Here is a 25000-nt window from a genome sequence, read left to right as displayed (position 1 = left end):
TATAGAAACAAATGAGAATGAAAGTACATCATATCAAAATTTTGGGGACATGGCAAATTCATATCATTACAGGCCTATCTCTAAAAACAAGAACGAGCCCAAATAAACAACCTAACACTGCATCTTAAAAAACTAGAAAAAAAAAACAATAACAACAAAGCCCAAAGTCAGCAGAAGGAAAGAAACAATCAAAATCAGAACAGAATTAAATGAAATTGAGAACAGAAAGATAATAGAGAAAAATAAATGCAACAAAAAGCTGGTTCTTTGATAAGATTAATAAAATTAACAACACTCTGACTAGACTTACTAAAGGAAAAAGAGAAAGGAACACAAATAAATAAAATCAGGAATGAAAGAGGATAAGTTATGACAGATACCACTGAAATACAAAGGATTATACAGAAAGACTATGAAAAATTATATGACACAAAATTTAATAACCTAGAAGAAATGAACAAATTCTTAGAAATATGCAACCTTCCTAGAATGAATTAGGAACAACTGGAAAATCTAATTAGACCAATCAGTAGCATGGAAATTGAAACATTCATTGAAAAACTTCCAAAAAGTAAAAGTTCAGGACCAAATGGCTTCACCAGTGAATTCTACCAAATATTCAAAGAGGATTTAATTCTTCCTCTTCTCAAACTCTTTCAAAAAATTGAAGAAGAGCCAGTAGTTCCTAACTCATTTTGAGGCCAACATTACCCTAATACCAAAACTTGATCAAAATGATACAAAACAAAAACTGACAAACCAATATCTCTCATGAACACAAATGCAAAAATCCTAAATTAGATACTAGCTCATCGAATACAACAATATATTTAAAAGATTATACACCATGATCAAGTGGGCTTAATCACAGGGCAGAGTGATGGTTTAACACATGTAAATCGATTAATATGATACACCGCAAAAACAAAAGAAAGAGTAATAATCATATAAACATATCAATAGATGCAGAAAAAGCCTTTGACAAAATACAGTAACCATTTATGATTAAAACATTTAACAAAATAAGTATAAAAGGAAAGTACCTCAACATAATAAAGGCAATATACAGCAAAGCCTCAGCTAACATTATACTTAAGAGTAAAAAAATAAAAACCTTTCCTCTAAAATCAGTAACAAGACAAGGCTGTCAACTATTACCACTATTATTCAGTACAATTTTGGAAGTCTTGGCGAGTACAATCAGACAAAAGAAAGATATAAAAGACATCCAAATAGAAAATGAAGAAGTCAAACAGCCATTATTTGTGGATGACATGATCCTCTATATAGAAAAGCCTAAAGACTCCACTAAGAAACTACTAGAAATAATAAACAAATACAGTAAATTTTCAAAATACAAAAATCAATGTTCAAAAATCCATAGCATTCCTATACGCTAATAATGAATTTTCAGAGAAAGGAATTTAAAAAAAAAAAAATCTCTTTTACAATTGCAACAAAAATAAAATATCTAGGAATAAATCTAATGAAACATGTGAAAGGCCTATATAATGAAACCTATAAGACACTATTAAAAGAGAGTGAAGAATAAACAAAGAAATGCAAAGATATTCTGTGTTCTTAGATTGGAAGAATCAACATAGTTAAAGTGACCTTATTACCTCAAGAAAAATCCCATCAGCATTTTTTAAAGAAATAGAACAAAAAACCATCAGATTTGTATGGAAGCACAAAAGATCCCGAATAACAAAGCGATCTAGGCTAAAAAAGAACAAGGCTGGAAGTATCACTCTTCCAACTTCAAATTATACTACAAAATGTCAGTAATCAAAACAATATAGTATTGGCAGAAAAACATACAGAAACCAGTGGAACAGAATTAAGAGTCCAGAAGTAAACTCTGTTTTTATGAGCAAATAATTTCTGACAAAGGAGCCAAAAACATACAATGGAGAAAGGAAAGCCTCCTCAATAAACGATTCTGGGAAATTTGGAAAGCCACATGCAGAAGAACAAAATTAGACTCCCAAAATTAAGTCCAACTGAATCAGGGATTTGAATATAAAACCTGAAACAATAAATCGCATAGAAGAAAACATAAGGTACTAAACTCATGGACTTTGGACTTAGTGAGGATTTTATGAGTTTATGAATATCAAAGACAAGGGAAGTAAAAGAAAAATAAATGAATGGCACTATATCAAACTGAAAAGCCATTCAGCAAAAACAAAAACAAAACAAACAAACAAAACAACAACAACAACAACAACAACAAAAACCTGTCAACAAGGTAAAGAGACAACCATCTGAATGGGAGAATATATTTGGATATTAGGCCGTCTAATAAGAACTCATACAACTCAGTAACAACAACAACAACAACAACAACAACAAAATCCAATTAAAACTGGGCAGAGGACTTGAACAGACATTTCTCCCATGAAGACATACAAATGGCCAAAAGACAAATGAAAAGGTCCTCAACTTCACTAGTTATCAGAGAAATGCAAATCAAAACCACAATGAAATATCACCTCACACCTGTTAGAATGGCTATCTATAACAGAACAAATAATAACAAGTATTGGAGAGGTTGCAGGGGAAAAGGAACCTTCATACATTGCTAGTGGGACTGCAAAATGAAACAACCACTATGGAAAACAGGATGGAGGTTACTCAAAAACTAAGAATTGAATTACCATATGATCCAGCAATCTCTCTTTTGGGAATTTACCCCCCAAACCTGAAAACATTAATCCATAAAGATATATGCACCCCAATGTTCATAGCAATATTATTCACAGTGGCCAGGACGTGGAAGCAACTAAATTGTCCTTTCATAGATGATTGGCTAAAGAAGCTGTGGTACATATATACAATGGAATATTACTCAGCCATAAAAAGAGATGAAATACTGCCATTTGTGACAACTTGGATAGATCTCGAGATAATTATGCTAAGTGAAATAAGCCAGACAGAAAAAGTTGAAAACCACATGATATCATTCATATGTGGGATATAAATCTAAAAGCAACAAACAAACATGACAGAGACTCCTGGATATGGACAGTGAATTTGTGGTTACCATAGGAAAAGGGGGAAGGTAGAGGTAAGAGGGGTTAAATATTTGGTGATAGAAGGAAATCTAACTATGAGTGGCGAACACACAAAGCAATATATATATATATATATGACATACTGTTGAATTTTACACTTGAAACTTATTGGATTTTGTTGATCAATGTCACTTCAATAATTTTGGAATTAAAGAAAAAAACTTTAAATTTGAAAAAGAAAGAGAAAGAAAGAAAAGCAAGATGTACAACCAAGATTACTTTACCTAGCAAGGCTATCATTTAGAATCGAAAGACAAATAAAGAGTATACCGCCCCCCCCCAAGAAAATAAAAGGCTAAAGGAATTCATTACAACCAGACCAGTATTATAAGAAATGTTAAAGGGACTTTTTATCTTTAAGAAGAAAAAAAAACAAAAATATGAGTAATAAAATGGCAATAACTACATATCTATCAACAATTACTTTAAATGTAAATGGGCCTACAGCCTTGCCACCCTGAACAAGCTCGATCCTGTCTGATCTTGGACACTAAGCAGGGTCAGGCCTGGTTAGTACTTGGATGGGAGACTGCCTAGGAAGACCAGGTGCTGTAGGCGTAAAAAATAAGAGATCGTAAGCTAACAAGTTCTTTGCAATCTGTGAGGCCTACCAAGGGCTGCCTCACCTAAAAAAAAAAAAAAATCTAAATGGACTAAATGCTGCAATCAAAAGACATTGGGTAGCTGAATGGATTTTTTTAAAAACGATCTCTATATATGTCACCTACTAGAGGGCCCTTCAGATCAAACGACACCCACAGACTAAAAGTAAAGAAATGCACAATGGTTTTTCATGCAAATTGAAACAAACAAACAAACAAAAATCTGGGGTACCAACACTTATCTCAGGCAAAATAGACTTTAAAACAAAAGCTGTAATAAGAGAGAAAGAAAGCAATTTCCTAAAGTCAAGAGGATCTATCCAACAAGAAGACATAGCTCTTATGCACAATTACATAGTCTATGTAGGAGGATCAAAATATATAAAGCAAATATTGACAACATAAAGGAAGAGATCAACAGTAATACAAGCATAGTATGGGACTTTAATACTCCATTGACATCAACAGATAGATCATCTAGGCAGAAAATCAACATAGAAACAGTGGCTCTAAATAACACATTAAACCACATGGCCTTAATTTATATTTTTAGGATATTTAACCCAAAAGCAGCATAATATACATTTTTCTCAAGTTTACTTGAAACATTATTCAGGACAGACCACATGTTAGGACACAAAATAAGTCATCTCAATAAATTAAAATCATATAAAGCATCTTCTCCAATCGCATTGGTATGAAAACAGAAATCAATTACAAGAAAAAAACTGAAAAACATATGAACATATGGAGGCTTAATAATGTGTTAATAAACAATGAGTGGGTTAACAATAAAATCAAGGAGGAAATCAGAAGATACCTTGAAATGAAGATGTAAATAAAACAATCCAAAAATCTTTGAGACACAGCCAAAGCAATTCCAAGCGGGAAATTTATAGCAATACAGCCTACCTCAAGAAACAAAAAAAATCTCAAATGAACAATCTAAATTTACATGTATGGAAACTAAGAAAAGAAAATCAAAGTCCAAAGTGAGTAAAATGAAGAAAATAATAAAAATCAGAGTGGAAATAAATAAATGTTAAAGGGACTTTTTTACTTTAGAGTTAAAAAAGAAAAAAAACAATAGAAAAGATCAATGAAACCAAGAGCTGGTGCTTCGAAAAAATAAGTGAAATTGATAAACATTTAGCCAGATTCATCAGAAAAATAAGAGAGAGGGCCCTAATAAATACAATCTGAAATGAAAAGGGAGAAGTGACAACCAACACCACAGAAATACAATAGATTACAAGGAAATACCACAAACAATTATATGTCAACAAATTGAACAATCTGGAAGAAACTGATAAATTTCTAGAAACATACAATCTTCTAAGGTTAAATTAAGAAGAAACAGAAAAATCTGAGCAGATTGATTACTACTAACAAAATTGCATCAATAATCAGAAAACTTCCAATGAACAAAGGCCCTGGATCAGATGGCTTCACAGGTGAATTTTACCAAACATTCAAAAACAAATTAATACTTATCTTTTTCAAACTATTCCAAAAATTGAAGAGGATTAAAAGCTCCCAAACTCATTTTACAAAGCCAGAATTACCCTGATATGAAAATCGAAAAAAAAAAAAAAAACACTACAAAAAAGAAAATTATAGGGTGATTCCCTGATGAACATAGATGCAAAAATCCTCAACAAAATATTAGCAAACGAAATCTGCAATACATTAAAAAGATCATACTCCATGATCAAGTGAAATTTATTCCCAGAATGCAAAGATGTTTCAATATCTGCAAAGCAATTAAAGAGATACACCACATAAATAAAATGAAAGGACAAAAATTATATGATCATATCGATAAATGTAGTAAAAGCATTTGACAAAATCAAACATCCATTTATGGTAAAAACTCTCAGCAAAGTGGGAATAAAGGGAACATACTTCAACATAATAGAGACCATATATGACAAAGGCTAACATCATACTCAACATGGAAGAACTGAAATTTTTTTCTTTAAGTTTAGAAACAAGACAATCTGAAATGAAAATGTCTACTTTCACCACTTTTATTCAGCATAATATTGGAAGTCCTAGGCACAGCAGTCAGAGAAGATAAAGAAATAAAAGGCATCTGAATTTGAAACAAAGAAGTAAAATTGTCATTATTGCAGATAACATGATACTATATATAGAGAACCCTAAAGAATCCACTAAAAAACTATTAGACCTAATAAATAAATTCAGTAAAGTAGCAAAATACAAAATTAATATTCATAACTTAGTTGCATTTTTATATACCAATAACAAACTATTAGAGAAATTAAGAAAAGAATTCCATTTACAATTGCATCAAAAAGAATGAAATACTTAGGTATAAATTTAATCAAGGAGGTAAATTATAGGCCATTAAAGAAAAAAAAATTAATATAAATGAATGGAAGCATATACCATGCTCATAGATATGAAGAATTAACATCGTTAAAATGTCCATATGACCCAAAGCAATCTATAGATTTGATGCAATTTCTATCAAAATACCAATGGCATTTTTCATAGAACTAGAAGAAATAATACCAAAGTTTACATGAGACCACGAAAGATTGTGAATAGCCAAAGCAATCTTGAGAAAGAAGAATAGAGTTGGAGCTGTCACACTATCTGATATCAAACTATTATACTACAGGGCTACAATAATACAAACAACATGATACTGCAATAAAATAGACACATAGATTAAAGGAACAAAATAGTTAACCCAGAAATAAATCCATGTGTATAGGTTCAATTAATCTATGACAAAGGAGGCAAAAACATACAATGGGGTAAAAACAGTCTATTCAATAAATGGCATTGGAAAAACTGGAGAGAACAAGAGTAAAATTGGACCACTTTCTTACAGCACATATAAGAATAAATTCAAAATGAATTAGTCTTAAATGTAAGCCCCAAAACTACAAAACTCCTAGAAGAAAACATAGACAGCAAACTCTTTGACATCACTCTTGGTAATATTTTTTTAGATATGTCTTCTCAAGCAAGGGGAATAATAATAAAAAAAATAAACAAATGAGACTTCATCAAACTAAAGAGGTTTTACACAGTAAAGGAAAACAAAAAGATAACCTACTAAATGAAAGAAGATATTTGCCAAAGGTACATTGGATAAAAGGTTAATATCTAAGATATATAAGGAAATAATATGACAACACAAATAATCCAATTAAAAATTTGGCAGAGAGCCTGGATGACATATCTCCAAAGAGGACATAAGGTGGCTAGTGGAATATGAAAAGATGCTAAATATCACTAATCATCAGAGAAATAAATGCAAATTAAAACCACAGTGAAATATCATTTTACACCTGTCAGAGAGGCTATCATCAATAAATCAACAAACAAAAGTGTTGGTGAGGATGTGGAAAAAAGGGAACTCTTATGCATTGTTAAGATTGTAAATTGGTGCATATATTATGAAAAATAATATATGTTTGAATGAGAGAAAAATGGCATAGATGATAGAAGCTTTGTTCGTCCCCTCTTGCGACCACATCAAAGTTGATACAAAAACACAGAGCAAACAGCTAGCAGAGTCACCTGGGGTCTAGATGAAGAAAAGCCCTACAACTAGAGAGAGAAATAATTAATCAACCTGCAACAATAGAAGGTAGGAGAAGGCAAGGATGTGAGGCTGTTGGATCCCAAGCGGCTGAGTTGGACAGAAGCTGTGGTAGCAGCACGTAGATGCAGATGCCTCTTAAAGGGGCTGTGTCCTCAAGCAGACTTTCTCCGTGACGGACCTGCTACGTCTGAGCACCAGCTTCGGGTCAGGCTGCTTGGGAGACACCAAAGACTTTCAGGAAGACACTGAGTTGTCAGAGCAAGGGCAAAAGGCGAGGCTTTCTCCTAGGCAGATGTGCTGGCAGTATCTATTGTTCTCTTGTGCTCTCTCCCCTCCCAGTGTGTGGAGGCAGCACTGTCATAGCTGAGACATCAAACTGGATAACAGAGGTCACCCCGCCCAGAGGGTTCCCTGAAAACTCTGCCTCGCCAATTCGAGACCCCACCCAGGCCACATTCAGTTGTGTCCTCTGCGAGTCCTGTGCCACTTACTGAGCATCTACAAGACTCAAATTGTTACCATTGGAGCAATTGGAGTTCTGGTAACACACACCTCTAGGTCCCTTTCACTGCTGAAGGAATGAATTTCAACTCAGTGAATATGACAAATATTCATTTATTAAAAGCTCATTATGAGGTAGAAAACAGATCAATCCTAAAACTGGCTAGCCATGTGGAAATAAAGTTACGTACCTTTAAGGAGGGGTACGGGTTACAGCCAAGGAAGATGGAGAGCTGTTACCCTGGGGGAGGGGGAGGTCTACGTTATATTTGGGGGCTGTGACAGGGTGATCCTAAAGACATTTCTAGGTGATTGGCAAGTGAGGTCACCTTGATTGACACCTGACTGCTATATAACTTTGCCTAGTGCCCAGGTGCTTACCCAGAATTCAGTCTATTAAAATTAGGTTCATGAACTTCCAGGAATAGTCATGAGATTATAATGATGGTATAATAAGGCTGAAGTTAGGGGCAGTACTTTCTGTGCATGCTTTTATAGCTGATTTAGGCCAGCAGCTTTTATGGTCTCTGTGCTCTAGGATTTGGGGTAATTTATAACCCTAACAGGGAGGTATTTCTGAGACATCCTTAAGGAAGTTCTTCAAGGGAAGTTTCTATGGTTACAGAGCTGGGACCCTATTCCTGTGTCCCACTGTCGCTCATGTCTGACTAGCTACCTCACAACACTGGTGGCAGTTGACTTCAGTTTCTGGCATGGCTTCTTGAGGCAACTATAAGCACAGCATCTGGGGATTGCTTGCTGAATCTTAACAAGTGGCTCCAGAGGGGCACAGACTGGGGTTAAACTTGGGCTGCGGCTGACACCCTCTCAGGGCTGTACTGCTAGATGCCTGTTACACAAAGCCACATTAATAAGACTGGGAGATTTAGGAGCTTTGATTATTACATAGAAACAGACATAGAAAGGCAGCCAAAACTGGAAGACAAAGAAGCAAAAACTATGAGAACAAAACAGGAATCAAGAAAAAATGGAATCAAGTACTCTAACAGATGTAAAGTTCAAAACACTTATAAAGATGCTCAATCAAATTAAGAAAAGCGTAGATGAACTCAATGAGAACTTTAACGAAAACATAAAAAACATAAAAATGAAAATGAAAATTATAAAAGAGAATGAGTCAGAAATGAAGAATACATTATCTGAGATGAAGAGTATATTAGAAGGAATCAACAGAGTGAAGAAAGAAGAGTATCAAAACACCAATCTACAGGATGGGGAAGCCAAAGACACCCAATCAGAATGGCAAGAAAAAAGAAGCCAAGACTATAATAATAATTTAAGAAGCCTATGGGACAAAATTATGGGTAACAACATCCATGTCATAGGAGTACGTGAAGAGAGAGAACAAGAAGTTGAATGTATATTTGAAGAAATAATGATGGAAAACTTCCCTAACCTGGTGAAGGAAATAGACATACAACCTCAAGAAGCTCAGAAAGTTCCCCAAGAAATGAACCCAAAGAGGTCCACACCAAGACACATCATAATTAAAATGCCAAAGGTTAAAAACAAAGAATCTTAAAAGGAGCAAGAGAAAAGCAATTAGTTACCTACAAGGGAGCTTCCATAAGACTGGCAGTTGATTTCTCAAAGGAAACTTTGCAGGACAGAAGAGTGTGGCATGAAATATTCAAAGTGTTGAAAATTCAGGATCTACAAACAATACGTTATCCAGCAAAGCTATCATTTAGAGTTGAAGGACCGATAAAGACCTTCTCAGACAAAAAATTAACTAAAAGAATTCATCAACACCAAGCCAATATTACAAGAATTGTTGGAAGGACTTCTTTAAGAAGAAAAACATGTATTAAAAACATGAATAAAGAATGGTAATAACTGAATATTTATCAACAAATATCTAAAATGGAAAAGAATGAAATGCTCCAACTAAAATATAGGGAAGCTGAATAAATAAGAAAACAAGACCCCTACATATGCTGCCTATAAGAGACTCACTTCAGAATAACAGACACAGGCTAAATGGAAGGGGATCGAAAAAAATATTCCCTTGATAGACCTAGAAGCTATTGCACTGAATGAAGTAAGTCAGATAGAGAAAGACAAATACCACATGATTTCACATACATACAGAATCTAAAGAACGAAATAACAAGAAAAATGGAAACAAATATATATATGGAAAATATTTTGAGGGCTACTAGATGGGAAGGGGGTGGAGGGCATGGTGAAAAAAAGCAAAGGGATTAAAAAATATAAATGGATAAATGCAAAATAGTCATGGAGATATAAAGTGTAGCATAAGGAAAATAGTCAACAATGCTGTAAAAACTCTGTAAGGGGGAAAAGGAGAACTTGATTTAATAGGGTGACCACTTCATGATTTATATAGATCTCTAATCACTATGCCGTATAACTGAAACTAACATATTATTGTATGCCAACTATAATTGGAAAAAAACCTCATTGAATTGTACAAAGTAAATAGGAGCAACTAATTTTCTGTTATACTTCAATAAAGTTGTGGGAAAAAAGAGAAAAAATAGTATATTTTTTCCTCAAAAAAAAATAGAACTTCCATGCGGCCTAGCAATTCCACTTCTGGGTATTTACCCAAAGAATTGTAAAACATTTATTTAAAAATACATATGCACTTCTATATTCATCACAGAATTAGTTAACAATAGCCAAGATATGAAAGCAACTTATGTGTCCATTGATAAATGAATGGATAAAGAAGTGATACATATATACAATGGAATATTACTCAACCATAACAAATGAAATCTTACCATTTGTGACAACATGGATAAATCTAGAGGGTATTATGCTAGGTGGAATAAGTTAGACAGAGAAACACAAATACCATATGATTTCAAATTTATGTAGAATCTATAAAACAAACAAAACAGAACAAACTCATAGATACAGAGAAGAAATTGATAGTTGCCAGATAGAAGAGGGGTTTGGAGGATGGGCGAAAAAGTAAAGAGATTAAGAAGTACAAATTGCCAGTTATAAAAATAGTCATGGGATGCAAAGTACAGCATAAGGAATATAGTAAATAATATTGTGTACTAGACTTATCGGGATGATCACTTTGTAAGTTATAAATGTCTAATCACTATGTTGAACTAATATATTATTGTATATCAACAGAAATTAAAAAATTAAAAAAGTTATAATAGAAAATATAGATGTGTTTGTATAAAATTAAAAACTCATCATAAAAGAAAAAAGAGTTTAAATTTTAATGAAAAATATCTTAGGGGTTTTGATTTCATTGCTTTAAATTTTTGTATTAATTTATAGAGAATTATTTTGAATATTAGAATATATATAGAGAGATATATTTTGAATATTGAGCATTTACATTCACGAATACATCTTTTCTATTTAATTGTCTTATTTAAAACATTCATTAAACATTATAAGTATAACTATAAATATTTTGCTTTTTTTGGCTATTCTTATGTGCTGAAAATTCTATTACTATGAAATGTTTTGAAATTATACTTTCTAATTAATCATTGGTAGCATATATCTTTTTATATGAGTATTTATCCATAAAGTTGTTGTGCTCAGGCAATATTTAATAAGTAATTTAAATTTTGTTTAGATTTTTTATTAGATATAAGTATATTATCCACAAATGAAGAAAAATAATCTTCATTTCTAATATCCGTATCTATATTATTATTAATTATTATTATTTTGCCTAGGATGGCTCATGTAATACCTAAAACAGTAGAATTGATATGATCATTCTCTTTTGATAGTTCTAACCTTAGCAACTTATTTTGAGGGAGAATATTATTAAAATGCAGAAACAACATCCCACATAATCATCTCATTGATTGCAGCAAATTTAAGCTGACAGTTAGTCCCAAGCCAATAGTTCTTTAAGATGGATAATTCAACTGAATACTAAAATATCAAAAGTTGTCATGGATGAAATAATGTAAGGATTTGGGCATGACTATCAAATTTAGAAAGAGATTATTTCATTGATGTGCATATTTGAAAAACATCACATAAAGTATTCAACATGTGTACATTGTATTCACTGACATTTATATATTGGTTATTTGAAAACAAGCAAGCATATTTCTATTTGCATATAAATTTTGATTTTCAAGATATTCTTGAAAAAATTTTAAACAATAGTTAAAACCTTATGCATTTATATATTAAAATAAAAATTAAGCAAAATTATTTTAAAAGCTTAAGTGATGAGTTCTAAGAAATAACTTGAGCATTTATGTTTCATGTTAAGCAAAAAATGAGGGTATAAAATGAAAATATGATTTAGAATTCCTTAAAGAATCTTCTAAACACTTTCAAAATTATCAGAAAAATGACCTTGACATTTTCTATCATTTTATTTTTAAAGAAAAGTCATTTTTATATGCTAAAAAACATACTACTGGTGTTGCTTTGATGGATTTTTCAGATTTAATTTTTAGTTATAATAGATAAATTATGGAAATTCCAGTCTTATGAAAATTGAAATAAAAAAAGGAAAAACAATTGAACATAAGAATATTACAAAGACTGAGAGAGCTTTTCATGAATTTAGTGAGCAAATAAGAATATTTATGAAATAAACAAATGATGAAGAAACAACAAGAATGAAAGGTTAAATAGAATAGATGTGATTTCTTTAGGTTAGTTATCCAAGTCATAAATGATAATGAACAAAAGGAATTTTTGGGGACCGTGGAGAATTCATATCCCCATAATAGAAAAGATTTAATATGTTCCGCTTCAACAGGAGTACTTACTATAATCTATCTTTATTTTGCTTTTATCTCATTAGACTATAAGTTTTGTGAGGGTATAGAGTGGGTGCAAGAGTTTCCTTTATTAGCCAACAAAGGTAATCGTGAGTCTAAAGAATTTTATCACTACTCGGGAAGGTAGACAGGAGCAAGACTCTCTTTTTTGCCTAGCCAGAAAGAATAAAGAGTGACCATCTGGATTTTGATATTACTGGAATTCCTTTTGGGAATTTTGTACCCTTCAATCTACCATGTGCATTGTTTACATTTTCTAATAAAATAGCTTGTTTTTAAAGAATGTGTTATATTCCACAATGGTGACTCTTAATTATGAGGATCTCACTTTAAGAGAAGTATATATCCAAACAATGCATTTAAGGAAAGTAAATGGTTCTGAAATATATGTTCTAAAAATTTCTTTGACACTGAGTTTGCTAGTCTGGAGATAAAATGATCCAACATGGGAAGTAGTAGAACATGATGGTTGCTTTCAAATATTTACAAAGTAGACTAATGTGAGTGGAATCAGATGAAATGGTCCTCACAGATATAATAATCAGATCTAAACTAAAGGGCTAATTATTTTATGAAAGACAAGGAAATACTTTCCAATTGTTTGCCACAGAAAGCGGTGAATTCCTCTCATTTACAGTCTCAAGGCATAGCCTGACAAAACACTCATTTGCAGAGCAATTAAACATTAGAAAGTTAACATTTTTAGGACCTCATCAAAACTTGATATACTATAAATCCTACTTTGTGGTTAACCTCTGCACATGAAGTCTAGACATCTAAAAGAAAGTTCTATTCTTACTATAAAAATGTTCTGTTCATTCAATGGTGTCAATTATGAAATGAAAGTGTTTCTTTCTTTGTATTACTTGTAAATAAAATTTCTTGTGGTTAAAGTTATTCATCTTTTCATCATTGCTATAAATCTGTCATCTCAAAGGGTTCTTTCATTTTGGTAGAATTTGTATTTCATCTGGTACATTGAAAAATGAATTCTCTATCACATTGTGAAATTTGTAGTTTAATAATTCATCAAATGTGAGCCAGCCAATGGATCTTTTGAACCCCCAATTTTGCCTCCACTTAAATGCTTTTGGCCTTTGTTCTATATCATAAAAAGGGTCTTAACATGTGGAAGAAATCATCAGAACCTTAAACAAAATTTCTTTTAGACATATAAACTGAACAATTCTTGACAATGACAGGTCTATCAAAGGAGTATGGTATCCATCTGGGCAGGTTCTCCTAGAGAGCCTCAGCTGACTGATCCTTCAGCAAGTCACTGGACACGAATATAAGGACGCAGTATCTGGTCAGTCACTTTTCATAGTGCAGTTAGCCACATATCCAGAAGTTGCCACTGCTGCTGTTACTCTTGCTGAAAAAAAAAAAAAGCGTGTCACTCAAGTAACTGAGACCCACAGCTGTACGATTCCCTAGGCATCCAGTGTACTTTTCATTTTATTTCTAGGGAAAAATTAGAATAAAAAGTCCACAGATTATACACCATGTGGAAAACATTGGGAATTCAGAATTGCTTTGACCTACCAATTACATTTTTTAGCTTAAAACAATATGCCGAGGTTTTGCTAGCGTTCAGTGTATTTGACCAGTGTGCATAAAACTCTTTTAATACTGTGAAAGTCATGGTTTTTCTCCTGTGGCCTTAACAGCATTATCTATCCTAACTTTATACTTAATACTATGCAAAGACATGCCTAATATATCTGGCACATCAAAACAATACATCTTCTTGCCGTACATGATGTTAACACACTTAAGGTTCAATCCTCATCAGTAAGATTTTAAAAGTTGATTTGTTATAAGGGTTTGTTAAAATGTGTTCTACCTATTGTGAGCTGCTTAAAAAATTCTGGTGACAAACTTTCAAATGATTAATTTTAAAAATGCATCAAATTTTGCCTGGAGATCCGTTCCAGAGTATCATTTTGCTTAATCACATCCAAGAAGATACAAACTAATTCTAGTATATATTTTAATAAGAATGGTTAATTTATTCTATTTTTGGAGAACTAAGTTGTAAATTAATTAAATTTTAAAATTTTATATGTAAATATATATTTTTACACATATGGAATTTACATGTAATCCTGTCAACATTTTTATTTTATTTATTTATTTACTTTCTATATATTTTTAGATGAAGCAATCCTTGGTTGATCTCACAGATTGCAAGGACCTTGTCAGCTTACAATCTCTTATTTTTTATTTATTTTTTACTACGCTTACAGCACCTGGTCTTCCTAGGTGGTCTCCCATCCAAGTACTAACCGGGCCTGACCCTGCTTAGCTTCCGAGATCAGATGGGATCAGGCTTGTTCAGGGTGGTATGGCTGTAAATAATATTGTTATATTATCTAAACAAATTTCATTTTAGTCGCCCTTGAAATAAATGGTTTTGTCATAACAGCTATTCTTCAATATTTAAATTTTATTGAATCATTATGTTTATATTTCAATAGCTTTATAAATATTTTAAAAATCAGTTATCTGTAACATGCCTCATAGAAAATCAGTGAGATTTCCAATTCTATTTTTCTTTTTATTTTAAGTTATTTTTGAATTACATTTGGAAAATTTATATTATTAGCATTCACATTGAATGTCTATTATGTAGGGGTAAAAAGAGCATCATACTTATTTGTTCTTGTTGAGAAGCTAACATTTAATTTTATAAAATATTTTTCATTTAAATTTATTTAAACAACTTTGTTAAATAAAGTTTTTGTTTTTTAATTTTTAAAATTCAAATAGAAACTCTCTGTTTATTCCATGTTGACATTTAACAAATAGCCAGATATTTCTCCAGAAAAATGGGTTTATTTGAAAATAATAAAGAATTGAAATGTGGACATGCGGTCTAATGGCCAACTATGAGTGAGTTCAGAGAAACAAAGGAGAGAAATGCTCTTTTGTGAACTTGGGAGGGGCCGTTGTAAATGAAGAGTCCATTGAAGGAAACCGAGTTCAAAGTATAGTGACTTTTCGTTGGCTTTAGTTATGGCAGTTTTCTATTAACTGCGCTGTTACTGGGGAAGGAATAACTTTTGTTTTTTTCTCCTCTTGAGGTACTACTGAAATATCACTACCTGTTGAAGATGCAAGATAGGTCTCTTCCTGTAGAATACATTGAGAGTTCTCCCTTCTAGCTTTTTTACTCCATTTTAAATGAGATTTCTGTTTATTAATTTTCACACCCTAATGGCTATTCATTTCTTCAAGAAGAAAACCGAAAACCCTTTGAAGAATCTTGCTCACTTGATATGAAAAAGGCCTAAAGTTCTATTTCATATAACCAATTCCATCTCCGTGGACTCTTTCTCTTTTAATTCATTTTCTGCCCTGTCATTTCTAAGAGTGTGTCCTGGGTTAAATATAGTTAGTTTAAAAAAATTAAACCAAATTTCTAATATATTAATTCATTTTTGTGAAATTTCCAAGGAGAGAAAAATACAATATACAGTTTTTCCTAAGCTTATTTGATCATAGACACCTTTCTTTGCTGAACATTTCTCTGGAATAATACTTTAAGAAACATCCTGCAAAATGCTTTAATTGCATTTATGGCTTTTTTTAAAAGCACTGTTTGCTGTCATGCCTCTATATATGTTACCTGCAAAACACTTTATACATTTCTTCTGGTAAAACTTTGTATATCCTTCAAGAATTGTTTCCATTGTCACTTCTTTTTAAATATTCCCCTGACTTACACAGACTATACTAATTCATTGCTCTCACCTCATCTTGCATAGCTATTGGTGTTTTCTCTAATTTAATAGTTTTTATATTATATCACTGTTGCCATATTTCATCAAATCTAAGGCATGTTGAGTATATCATATACCAAATTTTTTAATTATCTACAAAACAAAAACTCACCATTAATATAATTAATATATAATGTGTTATTCTACTTAGAATTATCTTACAGTAGTAGAAATAGGTCTTTGAGACTTATTTAAAAAATATTTTATCATATGACACTCGTGTGCATATATAAGAAGGAAAATAAAAGTGAAATAAAGAGGGTAAAGTTTTCTAAAACTATTCCAAATTTCTAGTTCAATTTTTGCTAAATTATTTTTTCAACTCAGGAAAGTCAATATTTGCTATATAGTATTATTCTCTATTATGAAGAGCTTTAGTAGTTTATTTCTTAAGAGAGAGCTCTGGTATCGCATCTGAATTTTTCTTCAAAGCTATAACCTCCCACTCTTCAAGATTGAGGTTGATGCTATCTTGATTATACAACAAGGTTTTGTGCATGTGAAAACAATGACAGCTATTTTAAAATAATAGTTTGACAAACTGAAATAGTAGTACACTATTGATTGTAAGACACATCCTAATTTTAGAAATGTTATAATGTGAAAATATGTACCTTAGAATTGTTGAACTGTTTTTTTTATTTCCTCGATCAGTGGTGTATCTCTTAAAAGAAAGACTTTATCGTATTTAGAAACATCCACTGAGATTCTTAATCCTCCCCTAAACACACACACACACACACACACACTTTTTTTACACAGTTTTGCAGATACTTCTTTGTTGATTTCATTTGCATAAATATCCCCCGCTGAGTTCTATGACACATATTTATTAAACTTTTCTCATGTTATAAACCCTAAGCTGGGAACAGTTTTGGAATAGTTGAGCAATTACTCAATGAGTTTAAAATTTACTCTTCTTTGCAGATAAATTTGCATATAATGAACCATTTTGTGTTTTAAAATTGAAGAGGTTGCCAATATCTACTTGAAGCCAAGAAGTTCAAGGGGTTACTGTTATTCAAAATTATATGTTTAGTGATGGAAAAGTAGCATAATATACTTTCTCATAATTTCTAAGGATACTGTCAGAGTTTTTGTCTGCATAACCTACACACACTAGAAAGGAGCTCTACACATTTATGAATATATCTTTCTCATGTGCATTTTAAAAACAAATAGAGTTTTCCTCCTGATGAGTTAAGTCTGTGCAGACAGATGGAGCATTGACTAAAGTAGCTGAGCAGTTTTAAATACAGTCAGAAGATGCTGACTTAATTTTTTTAAATCTTATTTTGCTCATACAATTCAGCAATCTCCTAACTTGTTGTATTTAATGATAATTTAATATGCTGTGAAAATCTGTCTGGGGTTATTTTCCAAATTCAAAACAGAAAGTAAAGTTAGTATCCCATAAGTAGATGTTTTTACCTTGAAGGACTCATTGCTTACCAGAAAACCACAAGAGCCATTATGGTTCAAAGTATCAAAACCCATACATTTGAAATGTTTGGAAATGGCTAAAAACACCAGTCATAATTGTTTATCATTATAATTGTGAAATATTTAAGATAATATTTTAAATGTTGATGGAACATTTAAAATAACTTTTAAAAAAATTCAGTTTAAGACAAGAAAGAAAACATTTTAAAAGTGCTACTTTGTCTAATAAGTCTTAACACTCCTATGTTGTTGAATAAGTGAGTCATGTGATTCACTTACTGAATCTAATATAAAAAGAATATGTGGCTAGGAATTAAAATGTCACATAGGAGTTAAAATAAGTTAATTCATAAAGGTGTGTGAGCAAAGATGAACAAGTTTTCTCTCTTAAGGAAAGAGTACATCTTAAAATACATTTTTTAAAAAAGAAATAAAACAAATGAAAACAATAAAATGAAAATATAGATTAAATATAAATAGACTACATTCTACTGAGTCATATAAAACACTTCCATTGAAAGAAATTAAATTTATAAATGTAACATTGAGAACATGGTTTGAAATTTAAATAGAGAATAGTATTGATGAAGATTTTCACATAGTGACTTTTTCTTTCAATCTTGCTGCTAGAGCAGGACAAAAAAAAATTAGTTTGCTATAGTCTTGACAAGGTTATGATAGCCAAAATGTGTGTGTGCATGCATGAGCACGTGTATCTGTGTGTGTGTGAACATACCAGAACTAAGTAAAACGAAAAAGAACACTGTCCCAAATATTTTTAATATAAAAATTAGAGCAATCTAAGCTAATGTCAGGATGTCAAAAACACATAACCTTATTTTAAGTAATAAAATATTTAATACTTAATAATTTTGCAAACTGTTCTCTTTTTCTCTTGTACTAAACAAGAAAATTATTTAATTTGATTATATCATTTCTAGTATTTACTGGCTGGTACAGTAATACATAATGCACAAATTTCTCTGAGGAGTTTTTGGAAGTAGCCTTAATTACATTGTATTTACACTCTATATAAATAATAATAAAACATAATTACTAACACTTAATTGCTTAATTCTAATTTCTATGCCATTCTTAGAAGCTAAGATGATTAATAACTCATTCAAATGTTTTAATCTTGGAGAAGTTACTATATCCTATAACTACATCCTTATATTTTATAGGTACCCTAAAATAATTGAGACCAGCATTTTATGCTGTAATTACATCTCGTTATTCTAAAGTCACCATAAAATAATTAAATTTTAATGTTTGATTTAATTACGATATTATAATATAAAATGTCATAATTTTGAAAGAGAATATGAATCTTGATTATTTTCTGTATTCTTTTTATTCTCTTTTAAGTATGACAAAAACCTGAAGGTATAGTCATATTTATTTAATTGCACAAATTATTTTTCAATATAACAGAGCTGTTGCACAAATCCAACGCTACCATTTGAAGTAGTTGTCATCTGGAGATTGGATTATGCATTGTCCAGTCTAATCCCTTAAACAGTGAACCTTCTAAGTTAAACAGCTAAAAGAAGAAAAACAATAAAACAACAAACCGGAAAAAAAAAAAACAGCAATAAACATATATACAAAAATGGGTAATTACACATTTTTAAACTCCTTTGAAGCTTAGCTGTTTCTGAATGATTTAGATTCTACAAACTGATGCACGTCTGTAATTTTTTAATACAAATTTGAATTAAATGAGAGAGAGCAGTGAGGCACAAGGCATCTATTTATTGATAGAAATTACATATTGATAGAAGTTTCCTGAGGTAGCAGGTTCCTGAAGCCTCAGTGGCAATTTGGTCTATCATGGCAGTAACAACATAACCTTGGAGGAGTGAGAATTGTTGCAGAAGCTTGGCCTAGAACCTACTACTCTACATCTCCTAGTGATTTGTTAGCCACCTAGGACCTGATTATAGTCATTCCTGTAAGAGTATTTTTTCTTGTCTGCAACTGAACTTGTACTATACCATTGCTGTCAGACGTGGTTATACATATCATTCTTACAGAGAAGTGAGTCTTTAGGAAAGGCAATTGGATACTTTTTAAAATATATAAATGTAGTGGTCATTCAGATAGTATTAAAAGATGAGACATGATCAGACTTATGCTTTTAACTGAATCTCTCTGGCTAGCCAACCAAAATGACAGAGTATCAAAAGAAGAGGAGAGACAGTTAAGTGGTAATTGAAAAAGAGAGAATGCTTCAAAACAAATTCTATGAAGCCAGTTTTACCCTACCTAAACTAAAAACAAATGAATTAGAATAAAACTACGAAGCCATAGTCCTATGAACATAGTTACAAAAAGTCTAAATACGGTTTTAGTAAATCTAATCCAATATATAAAAAGGATAATAAAAAATGGGTAATATATCAAGTTGGGTTTTTTCAAGATGTAAGGTATAAGACATGTAAAGTATATATAACTTTCAAAAATGAGTCAAAATTAACAAAACTTTAAAAACTTTTTAAAAATAGCATCTCAAATAGAATATAATACAAAAAAATAGCTTAGAATAGATGTACTGTTTCATTAGAGAAAATTTTTTCTTGGTTTTCAGTCTTTTTCTAAGCCACAGAACATATCAATATTTATATTCTTTTAATACCAGAAAAAGTGTTTTAGAATTTTTGTAGAAATTATAGCAGTGCCTTTTTCTTCAGCCTACAGATAATCCTCTTCCATTTTATTCTAAAATGTGCATCGAAAAGCCATCATTTTTTATGATTTTTAATATGCTATCAAGAAAAGCTGTCCTTTACTGGAAGAAGCACAGTCAAATTAACTTAGTGGGTACTTTGGGAATTATTTAAGAATGAAGAATATATTCAGTGGCCTAAGTATATTAAAGTTACAAATAGGATTTTTGTTTAAAGTGGTATTATAACCTATTATTATATTCCTTAGCACTTTGAATATTAATGCATGTTGTTCAGAGTGTAAGTTCAGATAAGAAATTGACTTAAAAGCAGAAACTAAAGAGAACAATGCTTCTAAATATGTATTTTTTTCAGAGCTGATATACTTTGTTTTGCTAAGAACATGATTGTCATTTTTCTATTGTTTATAATTATTTTATAATTTTTACATTCATCTACTCAAAGATGAACAAATAGAGCAATTTATTATTTCATAAAGTCTGGAAGTTGTCAGTATTAGGGCTTTTTAGTCATTTTAATTAACTAAAAGTTTTACTGTTGGTCTTAATGAATTCTGAAGGATTTTATTATTAATCCTTCAACATGAAGAGATGCTATAATATTATGAGTTTAAGAAGAAGCTCCCTATCTGAGATAACTATTGATCCCATATTACAGGCACAGAACTGAGGGCATGGTAGGTGTTTTATGACTATATCCCATAATAAATTCTAGAATTGTAGGTTTAAATGAGATGAGATAAAAGTTATGGAGAGGGAGGAATGTGGAAAGAGTAGGGGGCAGTGGAAAGGAGGAAGAGGGGAATGGAGAGAAAGAAATGGAATTCTAATAAAAAATAAGTGATTTTCACTCTATCTTAAGCAAAAAAAATGACAGCAAGTTATATGAATATATAGCTGACTCCCAAATCCAAGGACATGGGCATAGCTGGGTCTCAGGAACAAACCAGAACCAGGAACCGTACTCCCTGCTAGGGCCAGCTTTATGAGCCCATGACCAGTCGCTCGGAGTCTCTCATTCAGAAAGGCTCTACTTAAGGGTTAATGTTCTGTGGTAGCCATGTTGACATTACTAAATATTTCTTTCTTGAATTATATTTGATAAATGAAATTAGATAGGACAACGGAGTATGTTGTTGGAGCTTAGACCCTAGGCATGTGAGTGGTCCTGCTTCCTCTCCTCTCAGGCTGGCTGCTCTCCAGTTCTCTGGCATGCTGGCCTGCTCAACCTGTATGTCCTTCCAGCTGCCCAGTGAACCATGCTGTCCTTACTCCCTAAAGCCTTGACCCAGGCACTGCTGCCGCCCCCTGATCCACCCAAGACCTGTGGTAAGAGTTGGAAATGCAGCATGGGCAGCAGCCACCCCCATCCCAGGCTGGCAATCCATGGCACATTCATCAGGAAACTTGGCTGGTTGAGATGGTCATGTGCCCATAATTTAAGAACATACTGAATGTGTTCTGGCACAGAGGTCATCATACTTTGGGGTGGGAGGTGAGGAGGGTCTTTTGTCATTGTGGTTTGGAATGATTAGCTTGTGTGTAAAATTTACTTTCTCTGGCTGGGTCACAGTTTCTTGATCCAAGGACTGGAGGTAAAGGGAACTCAGAGTGTGCAAACATCAGTGGGTATTTCTGAGAGTCTGCTCTTGCCCTGAAAGTATCCTTGTTCTCAAGGAAATACACCATTACATGAGAAATTAAAAACACCACGACAAGTCAAAGGAGGGACTACAAAGAAAAGAGAAAAAGTTTTATATTTCAGTACCTTTAGCAGCATTTTTTCCCTGGTTTTCGAACAAGAGGTCTCATGTTTTCATTTATCACTGAGCCCCACAAACTATATAGCCAGCCCTGACATCAGCAATACTTTTCTTCTTTACCTTATCTATGTGGCTTTCGAAATATCTGCTTTACTCTTCCATTTTTTCTGCAACTCAACTCTTCCTCTGATATTCTGACTCATTAGGCAAACACATGTATGTACATTAAAAAAAAACAAACACATATGCATATATGGCTGCTATGAATATTCAAGTTTTTATATTAGTCTGCTTGCATTCTAATCATATGAATCTTTGGAGTCCCAGAAAAAGTGGGGCGATGATATCAACTACATGTATAATAGAGTAAAATGCAAATAAATAGGGCCTCAGGTTAAGTAGGAATTTTCAAAGCCTGCATGTAAAAGTAAATTCTATAAAAAAATTATGATAAACTAGACTAAATGAAAATAAAACCTATTACCTTCTAAAATTATCAGAAAATTAAATTGATGCTAAGGTACACATATGTGAAAACTATACCTAAGGGTAGGTGGGTATACTAAATATTATGAAATGTGCAAAAGCAGCATATTATACTATTTCCTAATTTCTCCATTTATCTTAGATATTTTTTTCTGTTGCAAGAAACAGTAGGTTACCCAAAGATACTATACAAAATGAGAAGAGAAGATGTAGCGACAAATCTGTCAAATTTAAAATCAGGCAAAATGAAAAAAAAAATGTTATTTTTTTCACACTTGCCTTTACTTTGCTTGATTTTTAAATTCATTAAAGGAGAAAATCTGAATCAGAAAGAGAATGTATTAAGCTTAGCAATTTAAGTACTACTGATATTGGAAACTCAATTAATGGAATTAAAATTATTTTTCTCTATTTCTTCTCTCTATTACTATGTTACCCTTTCCACAATTCTCAACTTCTCTTTTGATTGCCAAATGGCTACAAAAACTCTGAAACTTACATATAAATCATTTGAAATAGTTCTTTTTTTATCCCCACAATTAAAAAAAAAAAAAACTTGACATCTCTTTTTGTCTTAATCAGTGATTTTTAACAAGGGGCAATTTTGTACCTATGAGGATACTTAACAATATCTGAACACATTTTTACTTGTCACAACTGTGATGATGTGGATAGATGCTTCTGGAATCTAATGAATAGAGACCAGGGATGCTGCTCAATATCCTACAGTGTGCAGAACAGCTCTCCACAACAAAGAATTATCTGGCTGAAAATGTCAGTAGTGTCAAGGTTGAGAAACCCTGGTCTAAAATGAATGGTGTGTTTATATCTGACAAAAGATGGGGAAAGAAATATGCTGATAAATATAAACCTATCAGTAGTTGCTCCTGAAGGTCAGAGCAAGATTAACTCTCTGATGGCATGAGAAAGAGGAAGATATGTCTGCAAAACATAATGAGTGCAGTTTTGCCAGAAGTGATAAGCACAAATTCAGTAGACATCTACCACAGTTCTCTTCCACTCCACTCTTTGAATATATATATGTGTATTCTACATTTTTATAGTTTAAAATATTTATATTCTGTTCTGTAATAATAATTTACACAGATGTTTTGGGCTCTACTTCTACTTTTACATGGAGTCAATACTTTTTATATCTTCTCCATTCATCACATCGTATTAATGAAGTTATGCTCAAGGATTTTGTTCAATAAGAAATCTTGAAGGGAAAAACATCTCTGAATTCTTCAGGTTTGAAATAGTACATTAGTTATCTATTACTGTACAACAAATCACTCTAAAACTTATTAACTTAAAATGTCATGTTTGTTCACAAATCTACATATAAAGTGAGTGTTTCTGCTTGTTGACCTGGACAGTTTCAGCTTTATCTCAGCTTCAAACTCATTCTTCTTCTCCACTGCTCTCTAATGTGAGGGCTGGGGCGGCAAAGCACATTCCACTTTGCCAGTTGTCTTTTTATTAGGTTCTGCCTAATACTGGAGGGAGTTTGCAAGTCTAGAGAAAGAAGAAGACATCGTTCCCACCTGTTTGCTTCTCATTCTTGAGCGTCCTCACAGGAACACTCTTCATCCTGGCAGAAGCGATTTATTCCAACATGTGAAACCAGCTCCTTCTTGCCTCTTTAGATAACCCTGAGGATTCAGCACAAGTTGAACAGTGCATGTTTCTCCCATGTCTAGGTTGTAGGCTGCCTGGCATCTATTCCAAGAGTCTAAGAAGTAATAGCTCCAACCTCTTCCGTCAGGGTTGTGGCAGATCTTTGCAGTTACTATCTCAGTATTACCTTTTTTATTCTAATTTTTTTCAATAATTATACAAAAAAATTATAGAAAATATGATCTATTAAAATCACTGGTGTGGCACTATCTTCTGGGTAGACTCTGATTTGCTATAGTTCCTTTCTACAGTACTGACTGCTATTAAGATTTCTTTCCCATGATTGGTCCCTTCTCAAAAATCACAGTTGTAGTGCTTTGGAAAGAAAATTAAGGAAAGCAGAAGTTCAGGTCTATTTCCCTTCAGAAGATTAAGACTGAACACAACAGTGTATTAACCATTACAAAAAAGTCCCACTAGTGTTAAGTTTCTGGTTGAGCAAATCTCTTAAAAACTGATTGATGATCAAGTATTCCAGATGCTGTCCCTCTATCATTTCCATGTATCTACATAGTCACTTATATCAGCTGTTGAGACCAGATGCCAAACATCATGTAACTTGGCCTGCAGGAGGAATTAGATAAGCCATTCACCAATTTTGCTATTGCAAGTAATA

The 25000-nt window shown here is 32.2% G+C and overlaps 1 non-coding gene and 1 pseudogene across 1 annotated transcript; one reads left to right on the top strand and one right to left on the bottom strand.

Annotated features, from left to right (window-relative positions):
* The first annotated feature begins 3516 nt into the window (after positions 1–3516).
* LOC112472393 lies at positions 3517–3635 on the top strand (annotated as a pseudogene).
* Positions 3636–14778: 11143 nt separating this feature from the next.
* Positions 14779–14897, bottom strand: LOC112472331. Its single transcript, XR_003043619.1, has one exon. It is a non-coding gene; the product is annotated as a 5S ribosomal RNA (ribosomal RNA).
* Positions 14898–25000: the final 10103 nt, after the last annotated feature.

The sequence above is a fragment of the Pteropus alecto genome, unplaced genomic scaffold, assembly GCF_000325575.1.
Source record: "Pteropus alecto unplaced genomic scaffold, ASM32557v1 scaffold76, whole genome shotgun sequence".
Classification (NCBI taxonomy): domain Eukaryota; kingdom Metazoa; phylum Chordata; class Mammalia; order Chiroptera; family Pteropodidae; genus Pteropus; species Pteropus alecto.
Note: the sequence above shows the minus strand (reverse complement) of the source record. Positions and strands in the feature narration are given on the sequence as shown.